At 49.3% G+C, this 20,018-nt stretch overlaps 2 long non-coding RNA genes across 2 annotated transcripts in view; both read right to left on the bottom strand.

Moving 5' to 3' along the window:
* Positions 1 to 10,765, bottom strand: part of LOC139054200 (uncharacterized) — a 51,043-nt gene extending 40,278 nt beyond the window's left edge. Inside the window, exon 1 of the long non-coding RNA XR_011511073.1 lies at positions 10,445 to 10,765. This is a non-coding gene — a long non-coding RNA (uncharacterized lncRNA). The remainder of the gene's footprint in view (positions 1 to 10,444) is intronic.
* The window catches only part of LOC139054199 (uncharacterized), a 125,445-nt gene extending 105,652 nt beyond the window's left edge, over positions 1 to 19,793 (bottom strand). Inside the window, exon 1 of the long non-coding RNA XR_011511072.1 lies at positions 19,625 to 19,793. This is a non-coding gene — a long non-coding RNA (uncharacterized lncRNA). The remainder of the gene's footprint in view (positions 1 to 19,624) is intronic.
* Between the last annotated feature and the right edge of the window lie 225 nt (positions 19,794 to 20,018).

Here is a 20,018-nt window from a genome sequence, read left to right as displayed (position 1 = left end):
ATTAATTAATTCATTGCTTTTAATTAGTGACCTTTTTAACAATTGCTTGAATCGCAAACATATAAATTACAGAGTTGTAGAGAATCTTAAATAACCTCCGAATCAAGCATTTATTTCGTGCTGAAGTGTACCTTGTTTTTTCCAAGAAAAAACAAAAGCCCGCGACGCGAAATATGAAATAGATGCGCGTTCGCGCGCTGTTACTCAAGCGCCTCCAAGCAACCTTTGCAAGATATACGGCTGCATTCGTTTATCGCCGCATCGTATAAGGCTTCGTCATGTAGGATGGCCCGAGAAGTTTCGCCCGTTTCGCGACCTAACTAGCTTGGTGCTATAAGCGTCAGCATCTGCGGACGCAAGAATGTTGTGCGCGATCATGAGGCACTCGGCGGGATAAATTTAACCATCGACGTGTATCATGAAACAAAGCTACGAAACAAATTCAACCAATATTTAAAAAGCCACGCGCAAAAGTGCACGAAAAAATAAAAAATGCAGCGCTCGGAAGAACAGAGAAGAGCTACTCAGGAGTTTATTTCAATAAAAAATAAACCAAAAGCACGTTAGGCGTCTCAGCCGCCCATAAAGAAGCATCCAAAGGTGCAACTGGTTCAGCCATTTATTCTTTCTGTCTCTTGAACTCCGAAACAGAGGGGAAAATAAACCAGATTTTTTACCTATTTCTATCTTCGTCGCAAGCTTTTTTCTATGTAAGTATAGGGTGGCATCATGAAGGCGCGTTAGATAGTCACGTTTTATACCAGTTTTGGGCGGCGATTTTCAACTACCACTTATAGCACGTGCTCAAACAGGTCACCGTTTGAAGCAGTACAGTACTTGCTTCTTTCTAACACTTGTGCTGTTGCAGCTTTGAACAACGACGTTGGAATCTTGCGGTAGGCTCTGCTTATTTTTGTCTTTAGGGCGTCCGGTGTGGTAGTTTCGCTGCTATGCACGCGACCTTTCACGTAACCGCACAAGAAGTCCAGCGGCGCCAGGTCCAGTGACCTTGCAGGCCAGGATACAGGTCCGTGCCGGCCATTCCACTGTCCAGGAAAAAGCTTGTCGAGCCACGCTCGGGACTGACTACTACCATGCACAGGAGCACCATCGTGTTGCAACCAGCTGTTCCGAAGGCGCGCAAAGCGAACGTTGCAACAGACGTCGTTCACGGGGACCTCGACCTCACGGGGACCACTACCTCGTCGTAGTGTGTTGTCAAAAAAGATGGGCCCGGTGGTGTTGCGATCAAAAATTCCGCACCCCACATTAAACGACCACTGGTATTGGTGTCGCGTTTGTGCCAGCCATTGGGGATTCCTGTCACTCCAGTAGTGTGCGTTGTGAAGGTTAACTTGTGCGTTTCTGGAAAAATTAGCCTCATCCATCCAAAGTACGCGAGTGAGAAAATTCGGTTCTTCTTCAAGTTTCGTGAAAATCGAATTTGTAAAGTCAAGTCTGTTTTCACAATCTCGGTCTTCAAGTTTTTAATGAATATGTACATGGTACGGGTGCATATGGCCTTTCTTTTTTAAATCCTCCACACTGATGACCTTGAGGTTCCGGCCTCCGCAATGCCGTCACGCACACTACCGTGAGGGTTAGCAGCAATGAATGCCAAAACATCCGTTTCCGCTTCTTGAACTACCGTCGCAGTCCTGTGTCGTTTTCTTGTGAAGCTACCCGTCTTGCAAAGGGCTTCGTACGTCTTAAGCATTGTAGACGGACTAGTGCGTCCTCCACAATGCCACATCTGGAACAGCTTGGCTGCCTTCCTCTTGTCGCCGTGCACCGACCCCAGATCATTCGTGAAGGACATGACTGTCTTCTTGAAGAGCAGGTCACTGGCGTGGTACCGTTGAGATCTCCCGTTATTATCTACGCAACGAGACGTCAAGCAAAAGTTATTTACGTAATCGACAACAGCATATGCTGGCCGTACAGATCCGCCAAAACGCATTAGATCGACATATATACTGCGCAAGGTTTGTCTCTATTGCTAAAGGGAACAAAAGGAACACACGTTGCGGGCGCGCCTATCTACAGAACAAGATGAGTGCGCAAAAACAGTCTCAAGTGGGCCATCACGGTTTTCCGGCTTCAAAATCCCTCCCCCACCTCCCTCTACGGCTCTGCTACGCTTATCAATGCGTCAGCGGCGGTTCTCATGATGCCGCGACCATCACATAGCGTGAAGCCCTGTATCGGGCTGCCGCCGCTAGTGAAGCCGTGTATCCGTGGCTATTCGCTTGGGAGCGCTTGGGTAGCGGAGCGCCAGCGCGTATCTACTTCGTATTTTGGATGCTTCTCGCGCTTTTGTTTTTTCTCGGAACAACCAATGAGGCAAAGCTGAGCACGATACATATGCTTGATTCGGAGGTTATTTTAGGTGCTCTACAACTTTGTAAATAATGTGTTTGCGATTCAAACAATCATTAAAAAGTTCACTAATTAAAAGTAATTATTTAATTAATACTTCGTAGTGAAAAAATATTGGCTGTAAGCACACACGACTACGGCTGCTATGCACTTGGTACGATTTCTCTAGAGCTCTTGGGTTTGTTAAAAAATCTTGGTCCACCTGTGCTGTGTGCTCTCTCTCTCCTCCCCATCTTTCACCCCCCCCCCTTCCCGCTTCCATATGTAGGGTAGCAGACCGGTTGAACTAAACTAGTTAACCTGCCTGCCTTTCCTTCTCCACTTTTTCCTTCCTTCCTTTTCATTGGTCCAAGTTAACTGGGACACAAGGTATAAATTTATTACGTAGGAAATTGCCGTCGAAGGTCTGTCCCACTGCTGCTCCTCAAGTGGAACCGCCCTCGCCAAAGCGGAGGACTTAACGTCGTCGCCACGTGACCGCCCTCCGTGCCTTTGTTATGTCTTTTGTAGACTCTTTATTCAGCTCTATATACGGAGCGTACTGCTTGGCGGGTACAGTTGTTTAGCTTGCGTGAGTCGCTCTGCGGCTCCGCTTGGGTTCAGCTTACCGATTACGGTCACTTGAGCTTTCACAGCCGGAGCCGGTAGGGTGGTCAATTGCCAGACGTTGCCGCTTCGGCCTTACCACCACTCGCGACCCACCACTCGCATTGGTGGGTCGCGGCCGCGTTTGTGCTTCAGGGATGCTGACGCCACACATAAGAGGTACCACAGTCGAGAAGAGATGGCGCCACTTCAATTTTCTGGTAAAGTCATTTCCTTGTTTACAAAAGCTCTTTTTGTTACGAATAAAGAATTCGTTAATGCAGAAGCCTAATCTTTCAATCTAGCTAGACTTAATATTTGTCTTTAGTGTCCCTTTAAAGCAATTTTGGCCGCCTCAAGCACATGTCTTAGCGGTAACGGACTGCCAAAACTTCAAGCACGTATCCCGTGCTCCTATATCTATGGGGCTTATTTAACAGAAACGCGCGCGTGTCCATTATCTTAATTTTCAAGCCTATTTTTAAGCTTTTTCAAGCATGGAGGCGATGGTTATGACTTTATCAAGGGATAAGTGTGCGCAAGACTGCAAAGGAAAAAAAAACATCTGAGGTACTTTTCTGCTATTACTTTTATCTTTCTCCGCTCACTGAATTCTCCACCCCTTTTCAATGGTAACCAACGCGTTAATTGGAATGCAAGCGAGGCTTCAATGTTAGATTTAAAATATGAGTACCAGAAGGCGAAAGAAAAAAAAAATCTATACCTTGCATGCCAACTCTGCAGCAGCACCAATGTGGCCCTGAGAAATATGTGCTCGCGTGCCAAAGGTGACGATGCTTTGCTTATTTGCATACTCTTTCGAGTTGAATTTGAAATCCTGGTCGGAAGCTCGTCGCCGAGAAACTTATGCAAAGAGTGATAAATATGAAAAAAAGACAGCTAGCGAATATAAGCAGCACAAGAGAGGGAACAGGAGAGAGAGAGAGAGAGAACTGATGGCAACGATTGCGACGTGCAAGCCACTCTGTTCCTTCTTTCTGTTTCATTTTTTTGCATTCCCTCTTTTTCACGAGCTCTGCCTGCCCAACAAGAGCATCTGTGAAGAGCGGGACCATTTATTGAAAGCCACGTCATGTCATCACCCTTTCGATTTTGCTCCCCTCGAACTTGTTGAGCCTGCCGGGGGGCGCTGATCCGTTTTTACTGCGGCTTTACGGGGGCGGAGGTCTTTCCTCTCGCCGCCTTGTCCGAGATTTCACCGCTGTGCACCGCTGCTTCCCTTCAATCCTTCCTGCCTTTTCATTTTGAATCCATTTTTTTTTTTCACGCCCGTTTCTCTGAGTCTCTGGCTGTGCCCTCACGTTCAAGCGAGGAACGGAGGTTCCGTTTTACCTTCTTATTATTACATCAAGCATTCAGCTCACACGTGGAGCACGCCGGATTAAAATGTAAATTTCCGAGCGCCCTCCCGCGTGAGACGTCCGGGTCAACGACAACAAGCGCGTATAAGAAGAGTGCGTGCGGGACGCTTGTTGCGCGCGAGCGTAATCGAAGCGACAGAAAAGTATGAAAGGAAAAGGGCATAAGAACATCGAGATGAGTGTGTGTTGTGGGAAAGCTGCTTCCCCAAAGAAACACGGATTGCGAAAGGGTGAAAAATGAAAGCCTGCAAGTAACGATATTGCTCTGGTTAGAGTTCGCGTCTTTTCTTTGGCGTCGTTCCTTTGCCGAAACTTCTTATTTGTTTGATTTAGTTTTGTTTTCTCGCCGTTGCAGAAGGACGTGATCCCTCTGTGGCTTTCCGTTTATGCATCAATACTCGCGCATTTTCGTGAAATGCTAGCTTTGCCTCTTGCTCTTTCCTTTTTCTTCTTGACACAACTTTACAAGACTCTGGCAATTTCGCGACAGCAAAGCTTCCTGCCATCTTCGTCTCGCCCTACTTGGTATGAAAAGGGAATACCGCGCGGCGAAAGGTTTCAAAGAGCAAAATTGGATTTCGGCGAATAAGCTAGCTGTGGTGCGCATTCGGCGCTCATGGATATTTCTGCTGGTTTGATGCGCATGTTTGCATCGATAACGATCACTTAAATTGAACGTCACTATATATTACCTATATATTACCGCAGTGGCTTAGCGGCTATGGCGTTGCGCTGCTAAGCACGAGGTCGCGGGATCGAAACCCGGCCGCGGCGGCCGCATTTCGATGGGGGCGAAATGCAAAAGCGCTCGTGTCCCGTGTTTTGGGGGCGCGTTAAAGATCCCCTGGTGGTCCAAATTAATCCGGAATCCCCGACTATGGCGTGCCTCATTCATGGTTTTGGCACGTAAAACGCCGCAATTAAATTAATTTCTGGCCCGTAGGATATTATCAAAATGTTTGACAAAAAACAGAAGACATTCAGTAACGCTTCACTGCGAGTGGCCTTACAGTTAACGAAGAGTTGTGCAAGAGACATAAGAAAATAATGAAAGAGGCGTCCACTCTCTCAGTTTCTAATTACAGACTTATGCTAAAAAAGTTTGTTGGTGCGATGAGAAAGCCACCATTTTTATTCTATCTTTCTTTATCGCGGCTTTTGATCAGCCACATCACACCACTGACAGGTTCCGAGTTTGTCTCCCCGTAGCGCAGTCCTTTATGGTAATCGACACTCGCCGATCCTCTGGGCATATTTTGCGATTCAAAGGCAGCACTACAAGCTATCATGTAAGCTCTTCCTCATGGCCCTTATGAACAAATTATTTCACAAATTAAATTAGATTACCATAAAACCGATTGAGAGGCCACGACATACTATTTGAATGTCTACCGGAGTATTGTATTAGATATAATCGGCAATGAAAGCGCCGACAAAGCCACCCGTGAAGCATATGAAGAAAGCGAAAGCACCAGGATTCCCCTGTGAGAACGGATTCAGCGCGGTACCTAAGTGGTCTCGTCCTTACCTTCTCATCATGGAAGTGGAACACACCTGATCGAGTACACTAACCGGCGCCTACATACCATGTATTCATGCATGAAGTCGCAAATTTTACCCCGTTTACTCGACGTGGTGAAACTTCAGTGCGTCGCCTGATAGTAGGTGCTTCGTTTATGAACACCTATTCATTTTTAATTAGAAAGGCAGACGTACCAATTGCAACACCCGTGGTCATAGAATAAACCTCAAAACAGCTCATGTATGACTGTCCATTATACGATGATGAGAGGATTACTTTTCGGACAGCTGTAGAGCACTTAGATCACAGGCCTTTTACAGAAGGGAACATCCTGGGACCATGGTCTCGTGCGTATGCAATCCGCAAAGCCACTACAGCGCTGCTTCGTTTCTTAACAAGCGCTGAACGATGAACGCTTCAATGCGCATGTGTCCGTGATCACTGTGAACTTCTGTTTTTTCTCTAATCATTCATTTCCCTTTCCCCAGTGCAGGGTAGCCAATATGGCTCAGCCTGGTTAACCTCCCTGCCTTTCCCTTAAATTACCTATCTCTCAAGATTCACTCCGCGAATCAGGCAGCATGGTGGGGGTGGTGTTGCAGCAGGCGAGGTTTGCCTGGCATACATAGCCGGCAATTGTTGCGCCTGAGCCTCCTACGAGTGTCGCTTTGTGTGTCACCAGGTGTCGAAGAGCCCCGTGTCTCGAATGAAGGCAATCAGTAGTCGCTGCACTCTCTTCCTGATTGCCGCGAGCCCTTCGGGGAAAGCGACGTCTTCAAACGTCCTGTGCGAAATACTCGTACCATTATTTTGCAATCTGTTGACCATCGCTTTTATTTCTGTGTCGAAATGCACGCATAGCCAAATGAAATGTTCGCTGTCGCCGATATCACCACAGAAGGCACAGAGCGGGGAAGCGCATCGTCCGGTCCTGAATAAGCAGGCCGGGGTGTACGCCGAGTCGGTTCTGATGCGATAGCACAGCGTTGCTTATTCGCGAGTAAGTCCATGGGTCACACAAGCTTGATATGGAACCCAGTGGATCGCCCTAAAGTGAACGCGGATTGCATCCTTAAGGTTCTGAAAAATGTTTGGCGCTCTTACTTTTGGGACACATGTCAGGGCTAGGCGTGCAAGAGCGTCAGCTTTTTCATTTCCTTCAATTCCTACGTGGGATGGGATCCATTGAATTTTTACGTTAAATCCATTGCTTATTAGAACTTAATCAGTGCCAGAGACTGCCTTGTAAACGGGCAGCATGCATTGGTGAAATCATATTTACCTTTATCTTTGGTGCTCCAATTTACAGTGTTACAATTTACGGCTGAGATTGCGAGCTTAATACCTTAGTTGAATACGCGAAAAATAAGTCCCCAAGCTCTATTGAATGTTTGATTGCGTTAAGTAAAATACAGTGAAGAGCAGTTACGAGCCCCAGCTAGATTTATCAATAAGTGTGGCGAATGCCACATGACCTTGAGCGGAACCCCTGGCACTCCTGGAAACGTTTAGGAATATTCCAATCTCACCTGAAGTGCTCATGCATACTCCTGCATAACACTAAAAGCCGTTGTGTGAGTATTGTGTTGAACATCGCAGTATAGTGACGTTCACGGTAGGACTGTCTCAAGACGCTCATCGCAAGATGAATGTCGTGTTCATTTTCGTCTTTGTTATTCCTTGTTAAGAACGGCCTGCTGAGGTGCAAGTTTTGCCAGCCAGTTGCGACAGCGGCGTCAAACGTTTCCTGGAAGGCCGCCGCAGCCCTCTAGCCACGGCGTCACTAAGTAGACTGTGTCCGGAGGACAATACGCGCGTCCTCGACTCTCCGTCGCAGGAGCCGAGATGAGTTCGACGAAGCAGGCTTTGTGCCGGAACACGACACCGCCTACCCGGCCTGCCGCGAGTGAAGGAGTCCCCGAGGGAACGTAGTTCGAGGCCCCTTCCCACGCACCGTTCAAGACGCAAGGCAATGGGCAACTGGAGGGCCGCGGTGCGGGGGTCAGCTCGGGGAATAAAAGGCGCCTCTCCTGACGTAAGCCCCGAGTTCTACGAAGTCCGTCTGACGTCGGTTGAGGACCGTGAACCTGTGTGGAAGTGTGTGGGCGGAATCCCTCGCGTAGAGAGGCGACCTGTTTACGATGACTGGGCGAACGTTTCCCTCACCTTGGGATCGAGGGAGGACCGAGTGTTTATAAACCGCTGTTGTGCGGCTGCTCAGTGCACTTTTTCTCGCAGTCATGCTAGACTGATGAACTGCAACGTCCTTATGTAGATACTGTAAATAATCCCATATTCCTCGTTCTCGATGAGAAGCAGTCCTTCCCTTCAACAGCGTGGATAAGTTGGACGACGGCATGGGCCAGTTACCTGCCCGACTCCAATCTTGACAACTGATTACGAGCGATGGGATTGAGCCCCCAATCCTCACAGTCTTCACAACTTAATCCTTTAACAAACTTGACTAGTACAGTACTTCGTTCACAATAGTGCTCTTGTGCTACAAACATTCCATTGGTTTAGTTACTCTGTGGTGCGGAGAAACAAGCTCCCTTTAGGCAAGAGTAAGTTTGGTTTAACTGTAGTAGCGCTTGCCCTTATCTATGAAATGTCAGAACGTCAAGCGGCCCTGTGGATCGCTGCACGCTGTTGGGTCTTTTATAGCTTCTAAGACGAGATACCAGCAACGAGATACCGTTCCGTCTTTCAGAAAGGGGCTTCCCAGACTTGAAATGCCACGACCGAAGCACGCGCAGCCGCGACGGCGCGATGCGTGCCGCCTATATACGTCTCGTGGCAGGCGCGCTACACGAGCCCGAAACATGTAGCGGGCCCCGAGAAAGAAGCGTTCGCTGCCTGCAACAGAGCCGTGCGCGCGTATGTCTTTGCTAACACGATCCTCCCCGCAATTTTCTTATCGGCACGCGGCTTCCTCTGGCGCATATCTTCCTGGCGTCGGTCGGCGTTCATCCGTCTCAACCATCGCGTTGCGAGGCGGTGTCTGCCGGCGGTGGCGGGGAAACGTTTTCCCGGCTGAAGAGGGGGGAAAAAAAGAAGCCGGGGTGCGCGACTGCTCGGGTTTGGCGTCCTTTTGCGGCGATTAAAAGTTACCGTGCGGGGAAGCAAGCCAGCGGTGGCCGCCGCCAAGCCAACGGCGGCCAAATTGCGTTCGCCGGCTTCAATTGTTGGGAAACGGGCTGCTGCGCGGGGATGGACCTCATATTAACACACGCGAGAAGGAGCCGAAGCTGTGTCTCTTGCTTTTCTTAGCGCCACAGCAGGGGGTTGCCGGTCGGCGGCGCGGTTCTTTTCGAGCACGTTCCTTAATTATGCGGTATTGCGTACATTTAATAACGATCGCGGCTGCGGCTCGGCTGCCGCCCCGCTGTGCGCGCGCACGGAGACGGAGGGCCGCCGGTCCAGGTGTGCGCCGAGAGAAGAGCGGCCCAAGTAGTAAAAGGGGGCAGCGGGAGCTGCTGCCTTTCTGCCACCACCGCCTGCCGAGCTCTGCAGAATGGCCACAACTTTTGCGCACCGTCGCGAGACGCTCATTTCAGGCGGTTCGCGGTTTGTTGTGTGGCGGCGCGGTTTGTTTATTTAAATGGCAGAAGCACCCGCGGGCTGAGAAAAACTCGATTCCGCCGCCGCTGCCGCCACCTTGCGCTGCTGCAGTAGCTGCTGCACCGCCCCCGCTTGCCTTCCGTGACCGGCGGAGAATCGCTTTCCGTCTGCGCACGAAAGCCGCCGCGGCTCCTCGAGTGTTTTTCGCGCACGCCTCGCCGACCGGCGTCGATTTTGTTTTTCGCCGACCGCTCCGTGCATGCGCACCTTTTTTGTCCTGCGCGGTGGTGGCTGAGGGCCAGCTGGTCCTTGAACCGCGCAAGCCCGCCCCCTAATTGAAGGAGCCACGCTCTGGAAAGAAAGGCGTGGGACAAGAGGCGCGCTGAGGTGATGAAAGCATTCTTCTCGTTATTTTCGAACCTCGAGCTGTCGGCGCAACTCCCGCGCCTATGCAGACGCGCTGAGTGTCTCGTCGTCGGCCGCGACGGCTCGCGCTCTGCCAGTGATAGACGTTGCTACATCCTTGGCATGCGTATCGCGCGAGACCGGCTTGTTTCACTCGCCTCCCGAGCGATGTCTCGAGGTTATAGCTACTATATCGGCGTGACGTGCAAGTATCCGACGTTCACCGAGGATCGTGGAGAAAGGCCACAAATGCTTCTTTTAGTCACTATATAATCGAAACACTAGTAAGACGTAACACGTTTCTTCCCTTTAATACTTTAATCATCGTTTCTGCGAGCCTTCCTTGTTTCGTACATGCGAAATGTACTTCCGCTGCTACATGTCAGTCTGCGTAGTGAGATTCGGTGAATCGTATTTTTCTTTGTCACTTCGGAGATGGCCTTGGTTTGTTACAGGTGTTATAATATCGGTTTGAGGAGCAACTTTAGTGGGGTCAAAGGCTCCTTCACGGTCAACAAGAAACGACTGAGACACACGCCACGCAAGCTCAAAAATTTCCACAACGTGCTGGCATGTACAAGGACTATAGTGAAGGACACAGCGCGCTCACGGTTCGGTGGCGTTCCCACGAAGCCAACGTGACTTCATCGCCGAAAGAACTGTTCGACGTCGGACGGCACGCTCTCGCCGACACCTGTGCGTCTGCTATGCAACGGAAGCGAAAGACACGTTGCTGCGAACTCCCATCTTGCGTTGAAGCCCGACCAGACCAACACAACCGCCTGGCTGCCCTTCCCCGTTCCGTATGCGAATGCCGACGCGGCCTCTTCCAATCTTTTGAGCCACTGCGTGCGAGAAATTGAACACTTTGTGCTTCGATCCTCGTCCAACAGGCACATGTGCTTGCTCTGAGCACGCGCATCCTACTCTCGCAAAAAGTGCCGTTGCAACATCGGCTACATCCTTGCGACGACGCAGCATGCGAGCAGTCTATTTCATCACAACATGTCTAATGCTATCGTCGATGCGGAACACTCACGGCGATGGTAAACTAAGCTTTCTAAACAGGCTGCGTAACTGTTCATGTTGCCTAGCGACGATGATTTCTTGAGCGTTGTTGAATTATTGCCCTTGCAAAACTCAACTCGTTATTCGGTTATACAGCCACTATTGAGAGTTATTACACCGTAGCCTTCCCACCGCGGACCGAAAACCCTAATGCGAGATGTCTCTAAAAGACTGGTTGTGAGCTTCTTTAATAAGGGAGTAACTGCATACTTTCGACGCCTCATTGTCCTGCGTTGAATGAAGGTCATGGATCTCTAAAGCCTAGAAAAAGTACCGGAAAGCCTCCGAGCACCCTAAGTATATTATATATTGTTTTTCTAGTGCTGTAGTTTCCATATCATTGCCTGGGAGGTGACTGGGTAGTGTCGTCATGGCCCAGAAGGCTGTCACTGCGGGAGCAGGTCTGCTATGCTGCTTCATAGAGTCTCACCCCGAGTAGCAGCGTTGGAGCCGACCGAGAGAACAGGAGCGAGCTACAATGCGATTGCATTGCGTGAAACAATAAACTTCAAACAAACAAAACGTCTGGATGTCCTACTCCCGCGTCAGCAAATTCTGTGTCATGACGTAAGGACACAGTTACCTCCGGGGGAAAGGAAATTGAAACGAGCTGTAAAAAAGCTACAATGTTATACTATTTAAGCGGCTCTGAGGCTTGCCAGTATTTTTATCAATGGCTTGGAGGTCCTGGACCTCCATTTAGCTCAAAAAATAAAGAGTCGGAAATATCATGCCACTACTCGATCATTTAAAATGCCGATTGACGCGCACCGCTCCTCTAAGAAGAGTACAGAAATAAAGTTCATTGTAATGGACTTGGTAAGTTAGTCGTTCTGGAGATGTGCACGGGCAGCATTTTGCAGCTCTTGCTTGCAGAAGATATCTCATATGTTATCTCATATCTTATCATATCTTTTACAGACATTTATTACCTGACCGAATACGTTCAAATTTTGCCAATTTGCTGTAGGAACCATGTGCTTTAACATGCTATTTAATTCAAGCTCGAAGGCTTGCTTGGTGTCATGGCCCCTTAAGGTTTGTCAATCTGGAAGTCTTCTCCGAGAACGTTAAATACCTCCCTAACTTTCTGCTGTGATTTTAAAGCGAAACTTTCTTTTGCCTACCCCCCTCCCTCTCCGGGTTTTCTGTCTGTCCGTCGGTTTCTTGCTGAGTAAAGTGGGCCGACCCTGCGAATAGGCCAAACTGTGGCCGGTATTTTGTAGCGATGCCTTTTCCGATTCTATGCTTTTTCAGGCTTATCGCGCTTGGCCAGTGGTCAGAGCGACGGTCTGCCCACATTATCAGCGGGATCGGGCGGCCGTGTGTGGTGGATGATAAGAATAGCATAGAATAAGGCATAAGAGAGAGAGAGAGCAAATGATAAATGAAAGGTAGGGAGGTTAACCAGGATTGAGCCCGGTTGGCTACCCTACACTGGGGAAAGGGAAATGGGGACGGAAAGATTAAAGAAAGAAGAGAAAGTCCACCGGGGATATCGTTCAGTCACTCAGTCCGGATTACAGACGTTCACTCAATCCTGTATCTTTCAAATATCGCAGCAGCGCTTTTGTGGCCTTTTGTAGCTGCGATATACGAGGCCATGGTCCCAAGATCTTGTTCAAGGTGAACGGTTTGCTATCTAACTTGTTGAGAGTTGTGCAGAGATCTTGTCTTTGATTTTCAAATGATGGGCAGTAGCACAGTAGATGGTCGATAGTTTCTTCGACACCGCAGGCATTGCACTCGGCGCTATCAGCCATGCCAATCAAAAACGTATATGCATTCGTGAATGCGACGCCCAAGCGTAAGCGGCACAACATTGTTTCCTCATTACGCGGAAGCCCTGGTAACAGCCGCAGTTGCATAGATGGATCGAGGGAATGCAATCGATGTTGAGTGAAATCAGGCGTGTGCCACTTCTCCAATGTCATACGTTGCGTTAGCTTGCCTAAGTGTTGGGCTGCGTCAGTACGTGATAAAGGTATAGAAACAAGGGTTGCTCCTTCGTGTGCTTTCTTAGCAGCGTCGTCAGCGAGGTCGTTGCCGGAGATACCGCAATGGCCAGGCAGCCACTGAAACACGACGTCGTGCCCTTTAGCAATCATGTGATGGTGAAGTTCTCGTATCTCCGATACGAGTTGTTCACAGGACCCGCGACGAAGAGATGACAGAAGACATTGTAAGGCCGCCTTTGAATCACAGAATATTGCCCACCGATTAGCCGGTTGGTTGCTAATATAATCAACGGCACCTCGGAGGGCAACAAGCTCCGAACCGGTCGATGTTGTCATGTGAGAAATCTTGTATCGGATGCTTAGTGATCGTGATGGTATAACCACTGCCCCGGTGGAGCTGGTCTGGGTGGAAGAGCCATCCGTATATATGTGGACTCGGTCAAAGTAGGAAGTGTGCAAACAATCCAGAGCTGCTTGCTTCAAGGCCAAGGTAGATAGGTCGGTCTTCTTTCTTATTCCTGGAACCGTAAGACGCACTTGAGGTTGTTTTAAACACCACAAAGCTGAGGTTGAACGTGCTGATGGTGTAAACCCCGATGGTAGGGAGGCACGATACTTGCTGATCTCGTTGGAGAAGGATGCCTGTGGTCGTCGTTCTGGCAGAGAGGCAAGAAAGCTTGATTGAATCCGTGAAATATGACGAACATGCGCCCTGAGCGAGTCGGTGCTGATGTAAGTCGTGATCGGATGGTCTTGAGCCATTATAATGGTTCCTGCTGTTGAGGCGCTCCGCGGAAGGCCTAGGCAAACACGTAGTGCCTGTGCTTGCACGCTCTGAAGTTCTCTAAGATTGGACTTGCATATTTTAGCAAGCACGGGAGAACTATAACGTAGAAATCCGATAAAAAGTGCTCGATATAACTGTAGCATGGAGCCTATTGACGATCCCCATGTTTTGCCGGCGATGAACTTGAAGATGTGAACAATAGATGTGAGCCTCTTCTTCAACTGGGCAACCTGAGGGCTCCAAGAGAGGTCCCGGTCAACAATGACACCCAAAAACCGATGATTTTTCTTGTAGCTGATAGGCTGGCCATTGATGTATACTGGATAACCAGACATTGCTTTCCGCGTAAAAGCGACTAACGCACATTTTTCTGTTGAGATGGTAAGGCCTTGTGTCTGAAGATAGTCAGATGCCTGTGTTGCTGCTTGCTGTAGCCTTGCGCGAACCTGCAGGCGAGTGACCGCTGATGTCCAGATGCAGATGTCGTCGGCGTATATTGAAACACTCACTGTTTCCGGGAGGGATTCAGCCAGCCCCAGAAGCGCGAGGTTGAAAAGAACAGGGCTTAGAACACCGCCTTGGGGAACGCCTCGGCATGTGTAGTGGTCGGTAGTCGGACCATCTTCCGTACGCACGAACAAGGACCTTTGTGTCAAGTAGTTTCTGATCCATCGATATACTCGCCCTCCTAGTTCAACTGTGAGAAGTGCGTCGAGAATGGTTTGATGGGAAACATTATCGTAAGCGCCTTTCACGTCAAGAAAGAGTGCGGCTGATAATCGCTTCCGAGATTTTTGTTGTTCTACAGAAGATACCAGATCGATGACACTATCAATCGATGAACGGCCTCGTCGAAATCCCGCCATTGAGTCAGGGTAAATTTTGTTGTGTTCAAGGTACCATTCGAGACGCATGAGGATCATACGTTCCATGAGTTTCCCGACGCAGCTGGCAAGTGCTATCGGCCGATACGACGCCAGTTCGAGCGGTGACTTTCCTGTTTTTAGTAGTGGTACCAGGCGGCTTCGTTTCCATTCCTGTGGGACGACACCATCTCGCCATGAGCTGTTAAAAATGCTGAGGAGTTGTCTTCGTGCTTCTTGACCGAGGTGGCGCAAAGCACTATATGTTATCCCATCGGGCCCTGGTGAAGATGAACTCCTACAGAGCGCCATAGCAGCTTCTAACTCTTCCATAGAGAATGGAGCGTCCATACTTGTATCTCGTGGACCGGGGATGTCACCTGAAGTCATGTCAAAGGCTAAAACTGTGCCGCCGGCGACTTTCGCACAAAATTCCTCCGCAATTTCTACCTCACGGCGGTTTTCATAGAGAGCAAGGGCGTTGAAAGGGTGTCGTTGCTGGGGGCTTGAGCTAAGGCCCCGTAGGGTACGCCACACGCGGGATAATGGCTTGCGGGGGTCCAGTGACTCGCAAAAGCATTTCCATCTTTGATCCGCTAGCTTATCCATTCGCCGCTTTATCTTCTTTTGCATACGCCGAGCTTCTCTGAGGTCATGAATTGACTTCGTGCGCCTGTACCTCCTTTCAGCTCGGCGACGAAGTGCACGAAGCCTTTCCAACTCAATGTCATTCTCTGTACGCTTTGATGAATGTGTGAAGCAACGCGTGCAATCTTGCATTGCGTCAACAATTATTTCTTCTAATTTGCGTGCGATACGTTTCTTGCATGTGTCTTCTACACGAGCTTGAAAGACTGACCAGTCGATTTGGCGAGATACAACCGGTAATGCGGCGTTTAGTCCATCGATTCTCACATAGGTCGGAATGTGATCACTTCCATGGGTTTCAATATCGGTGAACCACTGCACGCTCGAAGTCAGGCAACGTGACACAAAAGTCAAATCGAGGCAGCTGCTGTAGGTTGTTCCTCGCAGAAATGTCGGGCTTCCGTCGTTTAGAAGACATAGGTTGTGGCCTGATGCAAATGATATTAGTGACCTGCCCCTCGAGTTTATCCTGGAGCTTCCCCATATATGGTGGTGGGCGTTGAAATCCCCTGTTATTATCCAAGGACCGGGAGTAGCAGTCATAATATCTTCTAGTCGTTTGCTATTAAACTGACTGGTTGGGGATAGGTAGACGCCAATAAGAGTAAAAGACAGCCTCTTCTTTTTCACAGTAACACAGACGTATTGGTTACCGTCGTGTGGCGCTACGGGTTGGGAAAAATACGTAAGGTCTTTGCGGATGTAAACCAAAACCTTACTACTACGGACACACGTGGTTGAAACAAAAGGTTCATATCCTGATAGTCTTATGGAGGCTGATAAGTTCGGTTCGCAGATAACCAGTATAGGAAAGTGGTTGTCAAACACGAACTGCCGCAACTCCGAAATACGTGACCTCAGGCCTCTCGCATTCCATTGGAATATGGAGGCACTTCTGACATCATCCCGGAACGATCGCTGTTGCTGTCGATGAGCCATGGTTCTGCTGTAGAAGCCCTCAAGCACTGGACTTCTGAAGGCTCTCAAGAACCGGATTGATGGCATCCAGCACTTGCAACGCACTTCGAGCTGTTGGTGTCTGTAGCTTGTCCAGAAGAACACGAATAGCACTCATCAGAGAGCTTATCATGACAACAACTTGTTGATCCTGGTCTGACAATTTATCAGGAACAGATGAGGTATCCTTTGCTGTAGAGCTCTGGTTTCGCTCAGTAGGGGCATGTAGCCGCGGGAGTGCAGGCCAAGCGTCAGCAGCCATGCTGTTCGATGCACCTGTGTCCTTTGAGCTGACTGTGTTTGGCCGGGGCGGAAGAGCGGGTGGTAATGTACGCGGCTGGCGTTCTGCAGAGGCTTTGGAGGTTCTTGATCGACGTCGGCGACGTGATCGTCGTCGCTTAATCGATGCTGCTCCTTCTCGGTGAGACGAGTGGTCTCTAACCATTTTTCTCAATATGGCCATTTCCTTTCGTATCAAAGGGCATTCCTTCGAGGATGCATCATGAGGGCCGCTACAGTTTGTGCACTTCAGCACATTGGCCTCGCACGTGTTAGTGGTGTGTGGCCCAGTGCAGCGAGAACAGACGGTAGTGTTCTTGCACACACTACTGACATGTCCAAACTTCATGCATTTCCAACACTGCAGCGGTTTTGGTATAAACGGGCGAACTGCGTGTCGAAAGTGGCCCACTTTTACATGCGATGGGAGGGATTCGCCCTTAAATACGATCTTAACACACCGTGACGTGCCGAGGCGAAACGCGTTTGCGATGATGGTGTTTTCGGTAGCCGGCTTGATTAAGATCGACAGATCAGAGTCGACAATGGTCTCGTCAACATCGTAAATGACGCCAGTACTGACTTGTTTGCCCAGCGGAATATGAGGGCGGACTTTTATCCCGTCAAGTTCCGTGACATTGCGCAAAGAATCCAACGCAGCTGCGTGTTCTACGTCAATCGCTAGGACGTTCTTGCGGGTGTTCACTCTGACGTCTTTGATTTCGTTCGGAACTAGCGCCTCTAGATGTGAAGACACGGCTTGCCTGTTGAGGCGTCTTAGGTTGTCAGTGGCGAGAACTGGCGCGAACAGGATGGTGAGCTCCTCGGTATTACGCGAAGATCTCACGGTGGACTCACTCGAATTCGATGATGCGCTGAGAAATCTTCGCTTCGCTTTACGACTCCGCACCAGCTCGAAGGTGTCGTCACAAGAATCTTCACTGCTGACATAGTACTGCATCGTGTCGTCGCTGTCAGTGTCGCTCTCGGTGCCGTTGCGCTTCCTGGAGGCAGCCGCCGCGGGCACTGCCGAGTCCGGCGGACGCGCGTGAGAGTCCATCTCCGTCGCAGTTAAGGAGGAAACAGCAGTTCAAGGCAGAGTCCAAGAAATGCACAAAATGAGTAGAGCTGGAAGACTCGGCGTTCTGCCTGAAAGGCACTTCGTCTTCTTCCCTCGAATAAGGCATAAGGCATCGCTACAAAATAGCGGCCTGGGTCGACACTGCAATCAAGGCGCTGACTTGGTGGGCCGATCCTTACATTAGCGCACGGTACTTGTCTTCGCAAGGGTTTTACTGGGGTTATTACGCGAGTTGATCCTGCAGACAATGTGGTCCTGATAATCCCGATAAGGCTATCGCATTACCGTCGTTCAGGCTTATAGCATATGGATCTAGCTTCTCTGCCTCTTCCTCCAGGTTTGGCGTCGGTGTCTCTCCGAATACACGGAGCGGTAGGGTCTCCGACACAGCTGTGGCGGGGAGAGAAAAAAGCGCCGGGAACAGTTATAGGACGAATGACATTTATTAAGGAGAAGGAACATCGCGCAGGATAGACTCGGCGTTATGTCTCCGCGGTCACTGATTTCGCGTGGGACGCGTGGTGAAGGTGACTGATTGATCGCGTGTTTGTCAGAGGTGCTGACGCGGCGAACATGCATCGTTATGTTTAATTGTTTTCTGTACATATACACCTCTTTTCACAATGCTTCCTTCACCAGTCGCAAAACGTCGCATTTGCCTGCAAGTCACCGGCATTCTCGTCGAATACGTAAGGTCATGTGGACTTTTGTTTCCATTTCAGGAGAAGCCCTATAACATACAGAAGACAGAAATAAAATACAACTGCGCTCGTGATGTGTCTTTCACGTAGCATTTAGTTGGCACAATTTAAAAAGAAAAAAACTTCACGTAACGTAGATTCCAACAAGTGTATTCGATCTGCCACAGTTATAATTTAACAAATTTATTTACTATTTCCATTTGGAGCACACCTTTGCACTGTATCGCACGCGTTGATCTCGTTTCTTTATCAAGACACAATGCACGGACTTGTTTACTGTTTTCTTTCTTTATTTTTCCTGTTCTTCTTATCTATTTTTTATGGAGATAATCTACGTTATAATTTCACATAAAGTTCCGCGCTCATGACTCGTCAGAAACCTCTCTAGCCCTCTGATGACGACTTTCAGGAATCACTTCAGGAAGCCCTTCGACGTCGCCCAAGCTTGCAAGTAGCAGCCAGTTAGATTATTTTTGCTTTAGTACCAGCATACCAAAGTTAATAATTTTACTTTTGTTCAAGGAATTCCTTCCTTACGAACAAACTGAACATTTCTCTAAAGGTTATTTCGAGAGTGACCGTTCCGTGTGGTGGTTCGAAACCAAGGACAGATTGACTAATTATGCCGAAGTAACCAAGTGTTACCGCTTAGCTCGACGGACAATGCCGCCTCCCCACCCGGCACTCAGTCGGGAGGAGGCCGTAATCCTAAGGCAAATACAGACCGCGTCACTCCTCGCCCCCGCAATGCTGCACGTGCTTCACCCAGAGCTCTATCCGAGTGGGCTGTGTGGTGTTTGTGCAGCGGGTCCGGCGGAGCAATGGCACATCATGTGGGACTGTGCCAGGTTCCCGACGGCAGCTACCTCCAGGACTTACCCGCCAGAACTTCAAAGTGCACTGCAGTCTACAGACAAGGACTCACAACTATGGGCCGTCCAGTAGGCCCAGGGTGCGCTCCAAAAGCACAAGCCTCGTGGCCCACTACAAACAGGCCCAACGGGGCAAGTGCAAAGTAGAGTATAACCCCGGGTCGACGCTTGGACAGCGTCACGACTCGTTAAATCGTCGTTTGCCGGCACTTTATTAAAGTTATTCCTATCCTATCCATAGATGTTAGCGAAACTTGACGCAAGCGCATCATTCATCCAACCTTTTCATTCGCACTTCGTGCAAGATCCCGCAAATTATGCCTGCATGCTCCCAGTTTTGACGATCGTCCCAGTGACTAAAGATAACGACGATGTGGCTAATGATACCAACTTTACGGGCACCATATATGCCACAAGCAGCACAGCGTGTTCGAAGTCATAAATGGCCTGTTATACAGAAAGTTCGTTTTAGTTTAACAGTCCTTATACTAAATAAGCAGTGACGAAAATTTGAGACTCGTTTCGTTACGCGGGCTTTCAAATTTTTTTCCCCCTAAAATGAAAAGTTTTCCTTACGTGTATACGTGCTGACTTCCTGCTGCCAAATGGACGGCCTTCGCTCGAAATGACCTCGCCGCATTCTTTCCCCTACATGCTCATGTGCGTGTGAGGCGGCTTTATCAAGAGACACGGGAACATGATTAAGGCTGCGCAAGAAGGGATGTCGTTCACGTCTGTTCGAAACAATTCCTATGCCGCGCCTTGCGCATACTAGCGGACAATCGCTGCGTCCATGACGCGCAACGTAAGCTCGCTAAGCAGAGACCTTGTTTTCCTTTATAATATCCGATGTACGGACGCACGCCTTGGTCGGCGCTCACTCGGGCGCGCGCGCTAAAGAAACAAAAACAGAGGCGGTAAACAGCGCGGCGGCGCGTACGCGCGCCGCCGCAAAGTTTATTCACTCCGG

This window comes from Dermacentor albipictus, chromosome 1 (assembly GCF_038994185.2).
Source record: "Dermacentor albipictus isolate Rhodes 1998 colony chromosome 1, USDA_Dalb.pri_finalv2, whole genome shotgun sequence".
In the NCBI taxonomy this organism is placed as follows: domain Eukaryota; kingdom Metazoa; phylum Arthropoda; class Arachnida; order Ixodida; family Ixodidae; genus Dermacentor; species Dermacentor albipictus.
This window is presented reverse-complemented; position numbering and strand designations above follow the sequence as displayed.